At 36.2% G+C, this 19,713-nt stretch overlaps 1 pseudogene; it reads left to right on the plus strand.

Annotated features, from left to right (window-relative positions):
- Positions 1-12,999: 12,999 nt before the first annotated feature.
- On the plus strand, positions 13,000-17,632 carry LOC121992649 (annotated as a pseudogene).
- Positions 17,633-19,713: the final 2,081 nt, after the last annotated feature.

The following is a 19,713-nucleotide window of genomic DNA, read 5'->3' on the forward strand; positions in this document are numbered from 1 at the left end:
TGGCTGGATTGAAGCAGTTGAAGAGGGTTTCCTGGGCCAGAGAGTTGAATCAGGTAACAATCGAACTGGATCCATCCCGATGCTATGAATCTCCGGGAGTGCGCGATTTCTGCTGATCTTGCCGCCGCTCGTCGACGCCTGCGACGCCAACTACGCCCCACAAAAGTGCTCTTCCGGCTTTTACTTAATTTTCCTTTATTGCTTTATTACTAGCATTTCGTACTATATTGTAATCATATTTCGACTTGTTAGTGATTGCCCCAAAGTGGTCAAGGACCACGGGCTGAGCAGGAGTCGCCAGTTCAAACGGCGTAAAAACATCCGTGTCTATTTTATTTTTCCACATTATACTCGTTTTAATCGATATTCACCTCTATCGAATCTAACGGTCTTGCAAGTCGCATTTGTTAGTATCACTCGATTTGGTGCAACCACCAATCGTATTGTGGGGTAATTTTTTGTTTTTTTATTAACTTTAAAATCGGTGTTTCCGTTAACTTAATATTTCTCTAAACAATTGGAATTAGTGTAAATAATAATCTAGATTTTTTCTATTTTTCTCTTCCACATACTAATCCAAGACCAAGTCTTGGGATTTTTTTTTTTAATTGTGCACAGTAATGTCCCAACAAGAAGCGATTCAGCACCTCCACTCTTCAACGTGGGGACGACTTTACCAAGAAGCATGGAGGTCTGGCCTTAAATGCATCACCAGTTGATGAGCATCACGGCACCCTACAAAATTCCAACAACACCGAACGTGGGATCCGTAAGACTGGACAGCATCTCAAGAAAGCATCAATAGAAAATAAAACAATCAACACTCTACAAAGGCGGATTGACAAGAGAAGAACAGAGTCGGTCCACACAAGAACGCTTAAAGAGCTATGGGACAAGTTGATCGAACTCATTTAGGAACGAGTTGACGCTTAAGGTACGAGACTTGTTTTTAAATAAAATTTTTAATATAAATGTGCGGTGAAGGAGAAACAGCGAATCAACTACACGCGAGGATCAAGGACATCCTCAACGGCCTCATGAGATAGGCCACCCAATGGAGAATGTAGACTTAATAAGTAATGACAAACGCCTTTCCACGTATTAGTTTATGGGCATCAGTGGATGCCTACAAAATTTCTAAGGATCTTTCTAATTTAAAATTAGATGAGTCGTGAATTAATTACACGAACAAATCTAATGCTAGAGCCGAGAAAGGTATAGCTCTATTTGGTGGTCCTCCAAAGAAAAGAAAAGCAAGCTGAATTTGAAGAAGAATCACCAAGACCAACGAACACCTGGTGAACTTAAAGAAAAATGTTCACTGTGAGAAAGAGGAGTTGAAAAAGGATCTTCAAAAGATCAGCCCGAATAAAAGAACGGACTTGCTAATGGCACAGAACAAAAGGAGACATAGAACGAATGCCCAAAACTAAAGTTCGACAAAACCAAAGCCAACAAAAGAAAGCACTCAAAGCAACGTGGGACCACCTCTGGACGTAATCGGAGGAAGAAGAGCGAACATCGAGCCACTCGACCGATGGCCCGTCAAATCAAAAACCGAAGACGAGTCCGAAGATGAAGACAAGCCACGAGTCCGTACTCGTTTCCGAAGGCTCGAATGAGGTATATTTTAATTTAAACAAAAAGTTTTTTAGAATCATTTCGTGTTTAAATAGTAAATTAACTAAAGTAGAAAATGAAAACAAATCACTTCTTGAGGAAAATCAAAACCTCAAGGAACAACTAAAAAATTCGAATCCAACTCAAGATCTAACACTTGAGGAGGAGAATTTATCATTAAAAAATGAAATAAACAATTTAAAGGAGATGTTAGAAAAATTCACAACCAGATCAAAAAATTTAGACTTAATCCTAAATAATCAAAAAGCATGTTATAATAAAACCGGACTAGGATATAAGTCGAATTCAAATAAAACCTTCAAATCATTAATAACCCAATACAAGTCAACCAATCTAGCTTGGGTTCCAAAAGCGTGTCTGACCACGCAAGTAGGACTCAATCAATATTATATACCTAAAGAAAAAATACATTATATAAAATTGAATAAACCAAACCAAAATCCAAAATACAAAACTAAATCAAATTCAAAATCTAAACAGTTTAAAAATCAACAAAATTATCACCAAGTTAACTATAACTATAAAAAGAATCGACACAAGCCTAAAATCAAAACTTAAACTAATGGCCAATAATTCAGGGGGAGGCTCCAGAACAGCTGGCACCTCCAAAACTAACTTACCCGACAGGGTAACCCAAAACTAATTAACCCGGCAGGGTAATTAAGATTAGTTAAAAAGAGACCAAGTTTAACTTGAATCATGGTACTGGTGAAATTTTTGGATGATAGTACGTTAGGAAAGCTTGGGCATCGCATGTCTAGAAAGATATGGTTTCGATCTGGTGCATTTGGCCAAGTGGAACTGACCGAAGCTACTCTTAAATGAATCCTAACCAGTTAGACCAAGATTTAGTACTAAGTTCCGTGGATAGGACTATTCGGAAAATCTCGAAAGGTTGGTTACTTCTAATGACGTCCATGTGACTCACCAAGCTTAGAAATTTATCCGAAAAATGCCTATTTGTGGAGACCAAAGCTAAATCTGAATCTAACTCAAGATAAACCAAAACTCCATAAAAAAAAATAATATCTAATTTCATCTCACAAAATCATAAGATTCCCTAATTGATAATATAGATCGGGTGAGATGAATAAGGTTTGTAATATTAAACTTAAAAATTAATTTCAAAATTTTAATTTTAAACTTAAAAATTAATTTCAAAATTTTAATTTTAAACTTAAAAATTAATTTCAAAATTTTAATTTTAAACTTAAAAATTATTTTCAAAAGTGTAATTTTAAACTTAAAAATTTTAATTTTTAAACTTAAAATTGTTTTCAAAATTTTAATTTTAATCTTAAAAATTATTTCTTAAAAATTATTTTCAAAATTTTAATTTTAAACTTAAAAATTATTTTCAAATTTTTAATTTTAAACTTAAAAATTAATTTCAAAATTTTAATTTTAAACTTAAAAATTATTTCTTAAAAATTATTTTCAAATTAGTAATATTAATTTAAAATTAATTTCAAAATTTTAATTTTAAACTTAAAAATTATTTTCAAAATTTTAATTTTAAACTTAAAAATTATTTTCAAAATTTTAATTTTAAACTTAAAAATTAATTTCAAAATTTTAATTTTAAACTTAAAAATTATTTTCAAAATTTTAATTTTAAACTTAAAAATTATTTTCAAAATTGTAATTTTAAACTTAAAAATTTTAATTTTTAAACTTAAAATTGTTTTCAAAATTTTAATTTTAAACTTAAAAATTAATTTCAAAATTTTAATTTTAATTTTAAACTTAAAATTATTTTCAAAATTGTAATTTTAACTTAAAAATTTTAATTTTTAAACTTAAAATTGTTTTCAAAATTTAAATTTTAAACTTAAAAATTAATTTCAAAATTTTAATTTTAAACTTAAAAATTATTTTCAAAATTTTAATTTTAAACTTAAAATTGTTTTCAAAATTTTAATTTTAAACTTAAAAATTAATTTCAAAATTTTAATTTTAAACTTAAAAATTATTTTCAAAATTTTAATTTTAAACTTAAAAAATTTATTTCAAAATTTTAATTTTAAACTTAAAAATTAATTTCTAAAGTTTAATTTTAAACTTAAAAATTATTTTCAAAATTTTAATTTTAAACTTAAAAATTATTCTAATTTTAAACTTAAAAATTATTTCAAAATTTTAATTTTAAACTTAAAAATTAATTTCAAAATTTTAATTTTAAACTTAAAAATTAATTTCAAAATTTTAATTTTAAACTTAAAAATTATTTTCAAAAATTTAATTTTAAAACTTAAAAATTATTTTCAAAATTTTAATTTTAAACTTAAAAAATTATTCTCAAAATTTTAATTTTAAACTTAAAAAAAAATTATTTCAAAATTTTAATTTTAAACTTAAAAATTAATTTCAAAAGTTTAATTTTAAACTTAAAAATTATTTTCAAAATTTTAATTTTAAACTTAAAAATTATTCTAATTTTAAACTTAAAAATTATTCTAATTTTAAACTTAAAAATTATTTTCAAAATTTTATTTTAAAACTGAAAAATTATGTTCAAAATTTTAAACCTTAAAATTAAATTAAAATTTTAATAAACTTAACTTCAAACCTAATTTCAAAAAAAAAAAAAAAGTCAAAAACCAGGGGCGGGCGCCCCTGGTATTCCTCTCCGGGGCGCCCGAAAGGGAATCCGGGCGCCCCGCCCTAACAATCCCGGGCGCCCGGAGTCCCCTATAAATAAGGGGCAGCAGGCGCCCCCAACCTTTGCCCCACTAATTCTCACTTTTGCCTAGGTTCACTTTGAACCTCAGTGCGAAAGTACTCTAAATCAAAATTTTCTTGCGGTGAAGACACTGTTGCGATTCAACCGAGGTCGTCAAATCTATATTTTTCGATGGCTCCTCGGTAAAAAATTCTTCCCCTCTCTAAAATTTTATTTTTTGTCTTCTCAATTTTTTTTGATTATTCTTTTATTTATATACAGTAGGAAACGAACAAATATTGGTGTTGGACCCTCCAATGCTAGTACAGACCCTAGGTTTCCCACAAACGAACTTAGGATTAAATTTGAGTCCACCATTTATAAGGCCATTAGGACTACCTGCATAGATAGATCGTTCTTTCTAAGGTCATGTCCCTCTGCTTTAGAGGTTATAGGCCACTATAATTTAAGGAACCTTGTCGAATGTACCAGTCCAATAAACATAAGTCTGTGTGCCGAATTTTGCAATAACCTAGTAAAAGTAGACGATCTCACCTATACCACTAGGGCAGCAGGCACCGATATCGTATTTTCCCCTATGACTATCCGAGAGTTTTTAGAGTTGCGTCCATCTACTTGCTCCTTTTTGTGCTATCCTCCGAGGGATCTACCGTTCGAAGATCCCTACTCACATATTACTCTCGATACGATTTATTCGTATTTTTTCGGGGAGAAAGAGATCCCACGGTGACACAGTTTAGGTCAGTAGAACTTCGAGTCCAGGACTACGCTCTTTATAGGGTTGTAGTCCTTTGCATTTTACCACTGACTACTCGACACATCGCTGTGATGCGCCCTTTCCATTCGTTCTTACTTTATGCCCTGATTCATAGGTTAGAAATTGACATCAGCCTTCATATCTTCTCCACCATCATCTACTCAGCTGGATTCGTGACTGACAGTCGAGTCCATATGCCATTTGGTCACATTCTGACAGCCTATATGTCCTCGTTGCACATTGATGTCACTAGAGGAGACGTCGCCCATATGACCGAGTTCAATGTTATATCCTCTCGGAACTTTTCCCTAGCCGGCATCCAGATAGATAGAGATGACGGGACTATGTCTTGGCGGAGGGGGGCACAGCACCCGATCCAGACCCACAGATGGACGAGTTCATGCTCGCACTATTTCCAGAGGAAGCCGCACCGGCTCCACCACCACCCCCAGCTCGAGCACCACGACACGCTCCCCGCACTCTAGCCGACCGTATGACCGGACTAGAGAGAGCTATGGCGAGTCTCCAGCAGGAGAACTCTGATTTTCATCGGGACATACGGCGAGAGGTTGCCGAGTTACGAGCTGCCGGGGACACCCGACACACTGAGCTGATGGCACTTCTTCGATCCTTGGGATCTGGACCACCCCCTTCATCATCTCAGTAGCTTTAGTGATGACCTACTTCTGTAGCTACACTACTTGTAAAACATTTTGGATTTATCTAGTGGCATTTCAAACTTACATTGAATATGTTCTATCTTAATATGCTAGGATCTTTCAAAAATACTTTCAAAAATGATTTTACCCACTTATAGGTTAAACTTATTTGTTTTCAAAACTTTCCATTTTTAGACTTTCAAAAAAAATTTTGACCTTAGACTAGCTTTCCATGCTTAGAAAGCATGTACCCATAGGACTGGTTTTTGAGCATCTCACCAACACCTGAGGTTTACCTTGCTTATGTTTGATAAACATAGAAAGGGGTGAGATGCATAGGCCAACTGTCTAGACTTAAGATGCTTATTTCAGTGCATCAGCATAAGTCTGGACGTTAAATACAATTCAGATATTAATCAGATTAAAGTTCATCAGTCAAGTCAAACACTGACTGGTTATAATTAACTTAATCTGACTAACCAAGTGAAAGCTACTATCTTCTGATAGTTAGTTAGTACCTAATTGGTTAGACAGCTGGTTAGAGTTAAGTATCAAGTTCAGGGGGAGAATTAACTCAAAATTTTGTGTGTTTGAAAAATGCCTTTTAAAACCTAACCTATGTTTGAACATTGATTTACAAAAAGTTAAATTTAAGTATTTGAAAAGTAAATGTTACTTAAACATAAAAAGTAAATTTGAAAAACCTATTTTGAAAATTTCCACACGACTCAACCTGTCTCCCCCAAGTCAACTTGACTATTTTTTAACTTGTATTAAAAAACGACTTTTATCTTCAAATTTGAACCAAACTTAGATATCTTTCAAAATTTGATTACCTGTTACAGTAACTCTTCACTATGATTTTTTACCTTTGTTCATTTTTTTGATGAATGCCAAAGGGGGAGGAGGGTTAGGTGGTTAAGTTAGCTAAACCAATTTGAAAACACAAACTAACTTTAAAACCACACAAAACAAACTAACTTTAAAACCACACAAATGCGTTGTTTCTTGCATATGCTTTCACTAACTTAACCAAGTCATTCCATCAAAAAGGGGGAGATTGTTGGTGCGGCTAGCACTAACGATTTAACCCAGGTTTTGATGAATGACAAATAGGTTAAGTTAGTCTTGTTGTTGACACTTTGATCGAGTGTGCAGGGAGAAGTCCGATGTGCCTATCACGTAACGGATGTCTCCGGCATCGAATCCGCCCAGGCCCATCGGCCGACCGGATAGTCGATAGAAGTCCAAGCAATACCAACACCGACCATTATAGAAGTCCAATGAATACCAAGTTCACCGGTTATATATTCAGTCGCGAGAAGTTCAGGACGGCCGACGGCCGGACTGGACGCCCTAAGTGTATGGTAAAGTCATCGGAGGAGTGACCATGAGACGCTCCTGAAGGGGAATACTAGCGCGATCCGCCGGATCCATTTTGATGTCTGTCGAGATCGTGACTAGATCTTGGCCTCAAAAGACTGACCCAAGTCACACTTTTATCCATCCGTCAACTTCAATCGTATAATACCTGTTTTACAGATTTATATTGCCCCATCAACCTCGCTTTGCAAGGCAGAAAAAGCGAGCCCTTCCAGAACAAGGCACGCCCCGAAGGCTGCACTCTATCCGCATGTCGCCGCCACGTGAGCATCTTGCCTGAGCAAGACAAGACACTCCGTGCCTTGCGATCCAGCGCCCGGAACAGCATATAAAAGAAGCCCCAGGCAGGAGCTTCAGAATCAACTTTTACTGAGAACTCTTCTACTGCTGATCTTGCTGCTCGACGTTCAAGTACGACATTAACTACGCTCCGACAAAAGTGCTCTTCCGGTTTTTACTTAATTTTCCTTTGTCGGTATTGCTTTATTATTAGCATTTCCTGTACTTATTCTGTAATCATATTTCGACTTGTTAGTGATTGCCCAACGAAAGTGGTCAAGGACCACGGGCCTTCGAGTAGGAGTCGTCACAGGCTCCGAACGAAGTAAAAACATCTGTGTCTATTTTATTTTTCCACTGCGATTATACTCGTCTTTTTCGAATCGATATTCACCCCCCCTCTATCGAATCTAACGGTCCTACACATACATCACCTTCCCAATCGATCCACTGATTGATTGGGACCTCTGGATTGATCCACCGATCGATCCGTATGCTACTGTGGTGTTTTGGGATTTCTCCCAATCGATCCACTGATCGATTGGGATGAAGGCTTGTCGTAGGGACACCCCAATTGATCGCCTGATCGATCCGGCTACTGGTTTTTACCCAAAACCAAGTCCCAAACCTCCCAAACTAACATCTGGTCAACCTTGACCTGTTGGTTCATCATGTCTAGCATCCGGTCACCCTTGACCTGCTAGGACTCCCTCACCAAGTGTCCGGTCAACCTCTTAGACCCACTTGGACTTTTCTTCATCATGCCAAGTATCCGGTCACTCCTTTGACTTACTTGGACTTTCACCAAATGTCTGGTCAACCTTGACCCATCTGGATTTCTCCGTGCCAAGTATCCAGTCAATCCTTTCTGACCTACTGACTTTTTCACTGTGATGTCCGCTGCCCTTGACCCATCCGGGATTTCTCCCATGCCCGGCTTCACTCAATGAATCACCCAGCTTCACCACTAAATTCTCTCGCCTCACTCCCCCACCACCAGACTTCCATCTCTGCCTAGCTTCACCACTCAGGACTCTTCACCCAGCTTCACTCCCCGACTAGGACTTTTCACCTGCTTCCACCACCAGGTTTTTTCTTCACTGCTTCACTCCACCGTGACTTTCACCTAGTCACCTACTGTGATTTCCGCCCCACATCCCAATTAGGACCTTCATCATATCCGGTCAACCTTGACCTACTTGACTCTTCTTCAATCAACCTGATCAGACCCTGATCAGAGGGGAATTGCACCATACAATCTCCCCAAATGACCAACTGCACCTGCACTTGTCCATATCATCGAAGTCTTGTATTGTCAAACATTGAAACCCAAACCAAGACTCAAGTTTGGTCAACCAGGTCAACCTTGACCTGAGGAATGTTGCACCAACAATTAGTTGAGGGATCCACATAATTTGAAAATTTAAAATTTGATATATTTTTTTACAATAAGAGGACTACTATTAACCCATTGATGGTATTGATCATTGAGTTATTCTAAGTCTTATATGTTGGAGTGTATACTGAAAGCCTAAGCTTTGTAAACATTCATTATGAATAAAGAATCACATTTAGTCAAATTGTCTACATTTTGTAGTTGTTCATTTAATTTATATTGTAGATAACATAGTATGTGGTGTCACATGCAGAAGATGATGTTATCAGTACCTTATAAATTATAAACAGTAGCTCACGACCAAAATGGAAAGGAACAAACCATTAGAAGGTCGTAGTGTAATTAGGTATTAGTTTATCTTGACTATATAATTACACTAGTACACTCAGAGTGTATTGAGTAGGACCATTTGAGGTCGTTTCTTTTATACTGACTTTATAAAGGAACAAAGACCTCGGTTATTATGGAAGTGTGTACTCTTAATCTTAATATAATAACAAGCATATATATTTGATAATTATTTCTTTAATTTATCAATAGGTGAGATTTAGTTCGATGAATCAATAAGCCCGATAAGTTGGGAAATGATATCACTTATAGTGTGTGTTGTTGATTATAGAAGGAAACTGTGTCCTAGAGATACTAGGTTGATAATGTCCCCAAGAGGAGCTCATAAGGATTGTCATGTTAAACCCTGCAGGTGGACTTAGTCCGACATGATGATAAGGTTGAGTGGTACTACTCTTGGATTTAGATATTAATTAAATGAGTTGTCAGTAACTCACTTAATTAGTGGACATTCGATATCTTAAACACAGGGAGACTAATACACTCATAATAAGAAGGAGCCTAAAAATGTAATTTGGGATTGGTGCGGTAGTTCAATAATAGTTCTCTAGTGGAATGAATACGTTTATAAAATCACAAAGTCCCAGTTTTAACACGATCTTAAATTTCAATGGGAGACCAAACCAATTCCTCCTCCCTCGTCCCCATCACTTCATTTATAGAAAGCACTACACCACTCTATACCCAATCTTCTATACCTAATTGTCAGGTCATTAAGAAGTTTTGAAACCAGTTAGGCTCATTTAGGTATAAATTAAGAATACCTAGCTCGAACCTGCTTGAAAATTTTACTAAATTAAATTAAAAGTGATTTTAATTTAATTTTATTATGTGGAAGAAATAATTTATTAAGGAGAATTAAAATTAAAATATCTCTCTTGTAAAAGATCTACAAAAGATTAAAGAAAGAGAATAGATCTCTTTCCTTATTTGTAGATTGGTGAGATATTTTATTTTCTCTTTAAAATTATCCACATGTTGATAAAATTAAAATTATAGAAATTTCCTTTTATCAACCATGAAGAGATTTTTAAAGAGAAATTTTATTTTTAAAATTTCCGGAAACAAATTAGGAAGTTTTAATTGTTGATTAAAACTTGTCTAATTTTTCCTTCATTGATGTATTATTGTTTGATTCTGGAAATTTTATTTTAGTTTTCTCAATTAAATCATGTCAAGGAAATTAAGGAAATTTTATTGTAATTAAATTTCCTAATTTGCCTAGGCCAAGGAATATAAAAGAAGGGGTAGGGGTGCCTTCATGAGACACAACCTCTATTATTTTCTCTCCCTCTTTTGTTCCTTGGTGTGGCCGGCCATCCTTTCCCTCTCTTCCTCTTGTGGTGGCCGAACCCCTCTCTTTCCTTGGAGCTCTTGTGGTGGCCGGATACTACTTGGAGAAGAAGAAGAAGAAGGAGAGGAAGCGAGCATCTCTTGGAGCTTGGTTAGTGTTTTGATTTTCTTCCTTGGTGAAGCTTCTTTCTTTGTGGCCGAACCTAGCTAGGAGGAGAAGAAGGTGGTTGGTGGTTTCTCATCTCGGAAGATCGTTGCCCACACAACGTCCGAGGTTAGAAGAGGAATACGGTAGAAGATCAAGAGGTTTTTCTACAAGGTATAACTAGTAATTTTTCTTTCCGCATCATACTAGTTATTTATGGAAATAATACCAAATACAAGAGGCTTACGATTCTAGAATTTCGAATATGTTTTTCGATGTGGTGTTCTTTTGTTTTTGAATTTGTGATTTGATTGTTCTTTTTGGTTAACCTAAAGTTATTTTAGGAAATTAAATATTAGATTTCTATAAAAGATTTTGTCTAGTCGGTGGTGGTTGCTCTCATATCCAAGAAGGTCGTGTGCCTCGCCACGTCAGTACTGGGAACCAATTATGGAAATTAATATTTAATGGAATTAATAACTTAAGGTGATTTGGGTCGAACGTGTTAAGTTCCGCAGGAGATCCAAGTCAAAACCTAAAAGAACAAATAGATTAAGTTTTGGATCAAACGTGTTAAGTTCCGCAAGCGATCCAAAATTTAATTTAAAAGAACACATGGTAGCTAGGAAAAGGTTCAGACCTTTGTACAAAATTTTTGTACAGTGGAACCTCTATGCTTTCCGAGTAGCAACCAACATTATAATGTAAGTGTACAGATTTTATCTAGTCTTGTAAGTTTATAAATTTATCATTCTTAATTTACATTATCAAATTAGATTTGTGGGCATAAATATATTCAAGAGGTTTGTAGAAATAGATTGATTTTGGTTCGAAGTTATTCAAAGTTCTTAATTCATTAGTTAGTTTTAGATGAAATATGACATGAAAGAAAAAGAAAGGGTATTTCAAAAATATGATACTTGATTTATATATCATAAAATTCAGATATGCGTAGTGGGAATAAAATATGGTATTATCATTGTTGAAATGGAATTTAGATATTTTATATTCTTTTTTTCTATTTTTTATTTGTTTTTAATGAGATTGATGGATGTAAGAATTAACATTTTGTCTGATATTTTTCAATGATCTACTTATTTCAAATTTCGCGTTCATTGAGAATTTCAATGATTATTTGTTGCATGGGTGGGTGAATCCATGTATGATTTAGTGCTCTAGAGCATAGTTCATAGGATGGAAAAGATCGGTCAGATTCACAGAAGATAAATATTATCTTCTGTTTTAGTGATATGTAGAATCATACTGATTCTATTCTGATTTTAAATCAATTCTAAAAAAATCATTCTCCATCATCCAAGACCGATTTGATATTTTCAGATCATCAAATCATAAAAAATATAAATAATTAATTAGATTGGATAACATCGAGTCTGGAATGATCTATCCGATCTTATGAAAATTTTCCACCGATTATCAGGATAAATCAAAAAGCCCTCACAGTGGACAGTCCAAGAGCCAAGCGCATATCCTCTGGACCGCTTTTTACGGTCCAAGGGATGATCCTTTCATATATATTGGTGGAATAGATGACTCCTACTCATAAAATAAGTGGGGATCATTCATCCCACCAATACATGTAGAGGGACTATCCTCTGAATCACAAAAAACAATCTAGAGGATCTGACCCCATACCCAACATCTTTTAATATACTTTTAGATCATCAAATCATAATAGCATCTGAATCCGATTATGCAAATTATGTCGGGAAGCCAGGAGAGTCCAAGTCAAATAAATTAATTCGAAGAGAAAGTGAGGGGAGGGCAGACATGGATTGATAAAATGCTATTCATAAAATAGGTGGGGACCTTTTATCCCCATCAATCCAAGAAAAACGATCCAAGAGATAATCCTTTGACATGAATTGATGAAATAAATGGTCCTCATTCATAAAATAGATAGGGATTATTCATCCCCATCAATCCATGAAAAATGATCCAGGGGATAGTCCTTTGGCATGGATTAGTGAAATGAATAGTCCCCATTCATAAAATAGGTGGGGATCATTCATCCCCACTGATTCATATCAAAGGATCATCTTCTGAATTGTAAAAAGTGATCTAGAGGATCTAGACTGAAGCGAGGGAGTCACGGATCGATGAGTCGAACGACTCCGGTGGAAGCAGAAACACGTACAACGTTAAAAGCTACTAAAAAGGAACAGACAAGGCAGTGGCAAACAATCCAACCAAAATGAACCGGATAATTTTGAATTCGGTTCGGTCTAGTTATAGCGAACCAAGAGTATAACTGTAATCACACCGTAATAGAATCTTTGAATAAATAAATCGTGGCAAAGGTGTAATTCGCCTCCTATTTGGGTAGTGTCTTGTAAATTTAGTTTGATCAAATCTCATTAACATCATACGGCTAACATTGAATGAAAGAGAAAGCTATTTCGATCAGAGGCGTCCAATATCTCACGGGACGCGCTATATATAGTGTCTTCCGCATCAATCTAGGGTTTCAAGGCTAAACTCGGCGCCGCGCTTCCCATCTCCGGAGGTAGGCGACCCCCTTGCACTCCAACCATGTGTTTCTTCCATTTCTCTTCGTGTTGCTTCTCTTTGTGGCTAAGATGTCGTTGACAGCGCTTGTTTGAGGCCGGAACGTCTTCTTTGTGCCTGTTGACTTCGTGAAAATTGTTTCTTTTTCTCTGATCTTATTTCATCTGCTTATGTATTATTTTTTTTTATTTCTATCTTTTTTCTTCTGCAGCTTTCGTCTTATATTTGATAAACTGTTTCTATAAGGAAGTTAACATACTTGATCTCGGTTACTCGTATCGGTTTTTAATTTATTGTAAGATTATTGTCTTCAAGTTCACGGTCATAAAATATATAACATACACACAACACAATTCGAAATTTAGCATAGAGAATTAATAATCATCGTCGTCAGGTTCATTATCAATCCTTGTGAGTGTCAACTATTTGGGAGTATTACATGGATCTTTATTCCTCATTAAACTTTTCCATTAAACGTTATGCAAAATTATATTTTTTATAACTAATTTCTTTGCACTTAGATGTACGTGGGAAGCAGAAGATCTGTCTGTGTATTTATTGATCTATCCTCACAAATAAGTGATCTTTATCCTTGAGGCGCTTTACACTCTGAATTAAATATCTAACCTTGCTATGTCTTAAATCCTCAAGGTTGCAGTGTCCAATGTTCCTTGGGGGGCGGGGGGAGGGAGATGTCTTTTGCCTTTAACTTATTTTCTTTATTCAATTACTTCTTAGAAGGGCCTGCTTTATTATGTGTAAGAAGTTCACATTTTGATTGTTGCCAAATCACAACAACAAATATAGTCAAGTGATGCAACTTCTATAATTTTATACTGTAATTTCAGACTGTCTTTGTATGACCCGCGATTAGGATGTTCCCATCTTTTTGGTTCATGTATTTATTTGCTGCCTTTCAGATCTTATCCTTATTCCATGTGGGAATGACCATCATTGGATATGTGTTTGATTCAAACTATACATTTACTTTGGTTATTGTTATTACTCATTACATAAAAGAGTTGTTTGAATTATTCCTTTAATTTTGTTGTGTTTTTGTGTAAAAAAGTATTAGGGTTAGTGTTAACAAACGCTAGTTCATTTTCATGTTGCAGAGCATAACATTTGCTGTCTGAACTTTAAAGACAGTCAAGATGGTGAAGTTCACGGCTGAAGAGCTCCGCAGGATTATGGACTTGAAGCATAATATTAGGAATATGTCTGTCATTGCCCATGTTGATCATGGTAACTAAAAAAAATATTATCCTACATGTTTCCATTAGGGATTTTGCTCACTGATTTTTAGATCATATGGTTCTGCTAGTCAATCTTTTTGTTCTCCTATTCATTGATTCATTCATTTGCTAGTTGTTATAAATCCATGTGTAACTGCTAGGTTGGTGCATTTGGGAGAATGTACTACCTATTATCTCATAAATTATATTTTTTGTTCCTTGGTTAATTGTTTCTGCCATGTGGACAGTATTTTTTAACATATTATTTTACTTTTGACTGTTTGTGAACTCACACTGTACTTGGAAAGACTTACAGAGGCTAATGTATATCATATGTTTGGCGACTCATGTCATCTGATGTAGGAAATTACTAGCTTGTTTAAGGTTACTTGATATTTTGTAATGTTTGTTTTTCCTTAGTCATGTGTGATCATTTGCTAAGTAATAATTATGATCTACATGTATTGGTTGCCTGCAACCAAAGTCATTATATAACATTTGAATAATAACTCTTGTCTGCAATTTGATGTTAAAAGGATCATAAGCTGTATCCTTTGATTTTATTTATTTTAGGGGTTGAGTACAACCTTTCAGTGAATATTTCATTGGCAATTTTTTCTCTGGACGTGCAGGTAAATCTACTTTGACAGATTCTCTAGTGGCAGCTGCTGGTATTATTGCACAGGAAGTTGCCGGAGATGTTAGGATGACAGATACACGAGCGGATGAAGCTGAACGTGGCATTACAATCAAGTCCACTGGAATCTCTCTTTATTATGAAATGACTGATGAGTCTCTGAAGAACTTCAAGGGTGAAAGAGCTGGCAATGAATACCTCATTAACTTGATAGATTCACCTGGGCATGTTGATTTTTCATCCGAGGTCACAGCTGCTTTGCGTATTACTGATGGTGCGCTAGTTGTTGTTGACTGTGTTGAGGGAGTATGTGTTCAGACTGAAACAGTTCTTCGACAAGCTCTAGGAGAAAGAATCAGGCCAGTGTTGACCGTCAATAAGATGGACCGTTGCTTCCTTGAGCTTCAAGTTGATGGAGAAGAAGCATATCAAACATTCTCTCGAGTTATTGAGAATGCGAATGTCATTATGGCTACTTATGAGGATCCCCTTCTCGGTGATGTCCAAGTTTATCCAGAAAAGGGGACTGTTGCCTTTTCTGCTGGATTGCATGGATGGGCTTTCACCTTGACTAACTTTGCAAAGATGTATGCAACTAAGTTTGGAGTTGATGAGTCCAAAATGATGGAGAGGCTTTGGGGTGAGAACTTCTTTGACCCTGCAACAAAGAAATGGACTACTAAGAATTCCGGCTCTCCTACATGTAAGCGTGGATTTGTTCAATTCTGCCACGAGCCGATTACAAATTATTGCCACCTGTATGAATGACCAGAAGGATAAACTATGGCCGTTGCTGCAGTAGCTTGGTGTCACCGTGAAGTCTGATGGGAAAGAGTTGATTGGGAAAGCGTTAATGAAGCGGGTCATGCAAACTTGGTTGCCTGCCAGCACTGCCCTTCTTGAAATGATGATCTTCCACCTTCCTTCTCCCTCCAAGGCACAGAGGTATCGTGTTGAGAACTTGTATGAAGGTCCGCTTGATGATATTTATGCAAATGCAATCAGGAACTGTGATCCAGAGGGACCTCTTATGTTGTATGTCTCAAAGATGATTCCAGCTTCTGACAAGGGCAGGTTCTTTGCTTTTGGCCGTGTTTTCTCTGGAAGGGTTTCAACGGGCATGAAGGTAAGGATTATGGGGCCCAACTATGTTCCTGGACAGAAGAAAGATTTGTATGTTAAGAGTGTCCAGCGAACTGTTATCTGGATGGGTAAGAAGCAAGAGTCTGTGGAGGATGTTCCTTGTGGAAACACAGTTGCTATGGTTGGCCTGGACCAGTACATTACCAAGAATGCAACGTTGACCAATGAGAAAGAAGTGGATGCTCATCCTATTAGAGCAATGAAGTTTTCAGTTTCTCCCGTGGTTCGTGTTGCAGTGCAATGTAAGTTAGCTTCTGATCTTCCAAAACTCGTAGAAGGGCTGAAACGGTTAGCCAAATCAGATCCCATGGTGGTGTGTACAATTGAGGAATCTGGTGAGCACATTGTTGCTGGTGCTGGTGAGCTGCATCTTGAGATTTGCTTGAAAGATCTGCAGGAAGATTTCATGGGTGGAGCAGAGATCATTGTCTCAGATCCTGTGGTTTCGTTCCGTGAAACTGTGTTGGAGAAATCATGCAGGACTGTTATGAGCAAATCACCAAACAAGCACAACAGACTCTACATGGAAGCCCGGCCTATGGAGGAAGGCCTTGCTGAGGCAATTGATGATGGGCGTATTGGCCCTAGAGATGATCCTAAAGTGAGATCGAAGATTCTATCTGAGGAATTCGGCTGGGACAAGGATCTCGCCAAGAAGATCTGGTGCTTTGGGCCTGAGACTACTGGTCCAAACATGGTGGTTGATATGTGTAAAGGAGTTCAGTACCTTAATGAGATCAAGGATTCTGTTGTAGCTGGATTTCAGTGGGCTTCAAAGGAAGGAGCATTGGCTGAAGAAAATATGCGCGCTATTTGTTTTGAGGTGTGTGATGTGGTGCTCCATGCTGATGCTATTCACAGAGGTGGCGGTCAAGTTATTCCAACAGCGAGAAGAGTCATATACGCAGCTCAATTGACTGCCAAACCAAGACTTCTTGAACCAGTCTACCTGGTGGAAATCCAGGCTCCTGAGCAAGCTCTTGGCGGTATCTATGGTGTCCTTAATCAGAAGAGAGGTCATGTCTTCGAAGAGATGCAGAGGCCAGGGACTCCCTTATACAACATCAAGGCGTATCTTCCAGTCATCGAGTCATTTGGTTTCTCTAGCACTCTGAGGGCTGCCACATCCGGGCAGGCCTTCCCACAGTGCGTGTTTGATCACTGGGACATGATGTCATCTGATCCTCTGGAGCCAGCATCCCAGGCTGGGCAGCTGGTGGCAGATATCAGGAAGCGCAAGGGCCTCAAGGAACAGATGACTCCTCTCTCCGAATTTGAAGACAAGCTTTAAGTTAATGTGTCTCGTCATGGTATTTTCATGTACTATCGCTCTGCGGCCTCATCTTGTATCACTTGTTGCGAAGTTACCTCCCTGTTTCATTTACGGATTGCCTATCTATTTATCGTCTTGAAATACTTTCAACATTATGATATTGTGCTTCTACTCTTAACAAGACTATTTGCAACGTGAAATAAAATTAGACTTGAGTTTGTAGTTCTTGGACAATATGCTTGCTGATTAGTTCAGATTGAAGTTTGCTTATGCTCAAGTTTGTGGTGTGAAAATCGTTGTCTCGTGTTATATACCACATGCCAGTTTGTTTCCTATAAGAAAAAAAGAATCCACGATCACCAAAAGAGGTCATAAGACTGATTCAATGCATATGATTGAGCTTTATTGTCATTGTGATCTATCGTAAAATTTCTTTATGGGGCTATTCTCAGCTATAGGTAGGGCTGTAAATGAGTCGAGCCGAGTTTTGGGGTGTTCAAGATTGTTTGATAAGATAATCGAGCCGACCTTAAAATGAACCAAGTTTTTGAAATGAGTGTTCAAGCTTGACTTGGTTTATTTTTTATGAGCTTGAGCTTGTTTGAAGTTTGGCTTGAGCTTGGTTCATTTAGATGTTATCAAGCTCTTAATTCAAGCTTGACTTGAGTTTGGTTCGAACTTGACTTGAGCTTGGTTTGAGTTTGGTTCGTTTAGATGTTATCAAATTCTCAATTCAAGCTTGTTTGATTGTTTGAAACTTTTAATTGTTTGATTGGTTATTAAGATTGATAATTTAAATTTATTTATTTATTTTATTATTTATTTAGTATATTGAAAAGAGTTTTATTAATAAATATGATTCGTGAATATTGTTCATGAACGTTGTTCACGAACATTGTTCACGAACGTTAACGAGCTGAATACTTATGTGTTCAAGTTTGTTTGTTTAGCTTAATAAACTGTTCAAGCTTGTTTGTTTAATTAAGCATATGTATATTGAACGAACATAAACAAACTCTTACTAAGCCGAACACCAAGCTTGTTCATGAACGCTTGATTCATTTACAGCCCTAGCTGCAGGCTCTATGTCTGGTATAGTAAACGATAAGGCATGAGAGTTTCTGATGCACAACGCAATAAAGCTGGTTATCATAATAGTCACACGATAGTAATTTTATTGTCCCACTAAGGTTTCTTTCACAACACAATAGTCCTCGATAAATTTGTTAAACTTGTGAAACAAGAGCATATCCAATATCTCTTGTCCTTCTTTCTTGAGAAACTCAGAAATTTTCAAATAAATACCCAGACGCGACTCCGGAGAACAAAGCTCATCAAGGCGAGCGAATCAGCCATTAAAAAAAAAAGAGGAAAGCAAACATCAAACTTAAAAACACAGAGCGAAAGCTTTTTGCCTGACTTAACCCTGCGTGCCATTCGTGTCAGTGTCACCTTCAAGCTGAAGAAGAAAAAGAACACCAAGGCAATGGCTCCTCCATGGAATCAAACAGACCTTCACTAGGAGAAGGTGTCGACGAGTAACTCGACGACATTTGTGGACGAAGCAACATCATTTTGGAGGTATAGAAGCACCGATCCTAACCTTCAATTCTCCTTTATAAATAGGAGCAATCGGGTAAGGTAGTGAAGCAATTTATGGTCATAATATTATTATGATTGTTTGCTATAAGTTGGCACGATCAATTAATGGAATTAAAACACTTGCTTCCTTAATTAAATACCAAGTTTGGGTAGTTTTTTTCTGTCACTAAATGCATATTAAATATATCCTTAAAGAATGCATTGATTAACTACACTAAATAAAGAAGCAATTTGTCCAGAATTGCTTGCAACGAAATCAATATGCATTAAAGTAAATTTACTACCCTTAATTATCACCATCTAAAGGAGTGATCTGACCCATGACCCATCAAAGTTAATAGATACGAATAAATTTGCTGAACCAATGCTTTAAACTCTGTTGGTAAATGTATCTTAACAACTGAAAAATGTTCAAATACAGAAAATTGCAAGGTATATCAGAGTAACTAGCTGCATATCATTTGTTATGGTTTGAATCTTTTATGAGAAATATCAGTGCACAGACTCCTTTTTTTTTTCTTTTAAATATTTTTAGAGAGATAGAATTCATATATGATTTATTCAAAGCAACCATAGAGGTATGGGAATGATGCATAATTTTTTTTTTTTTTTTTTTTCATATGAGGCGTTTAGATCTTTATGATTATTTTTTTAACAAGGGTTCTTGAATATCAAAAACTTATTACTCATAATCCTATGGAGTGGGCATCATT

Source organism: Zingiber officinale, chromosome 6B (genome assembly GCF_018446385.1).
Source record: "Zingiber officinale cultivar Zhangliang chromosome 6B, Zo_v1.1, whole genome shotgun sequence".
In the NCBI taxonomy this organism is placed as follows: domain Eukaryota; kingdom Viridiplantae; phylum Streptophyta; class Magnoliopsida; order Zingiberales; family Zingiberaceae; genus Zingiber; species Zingiber officinale.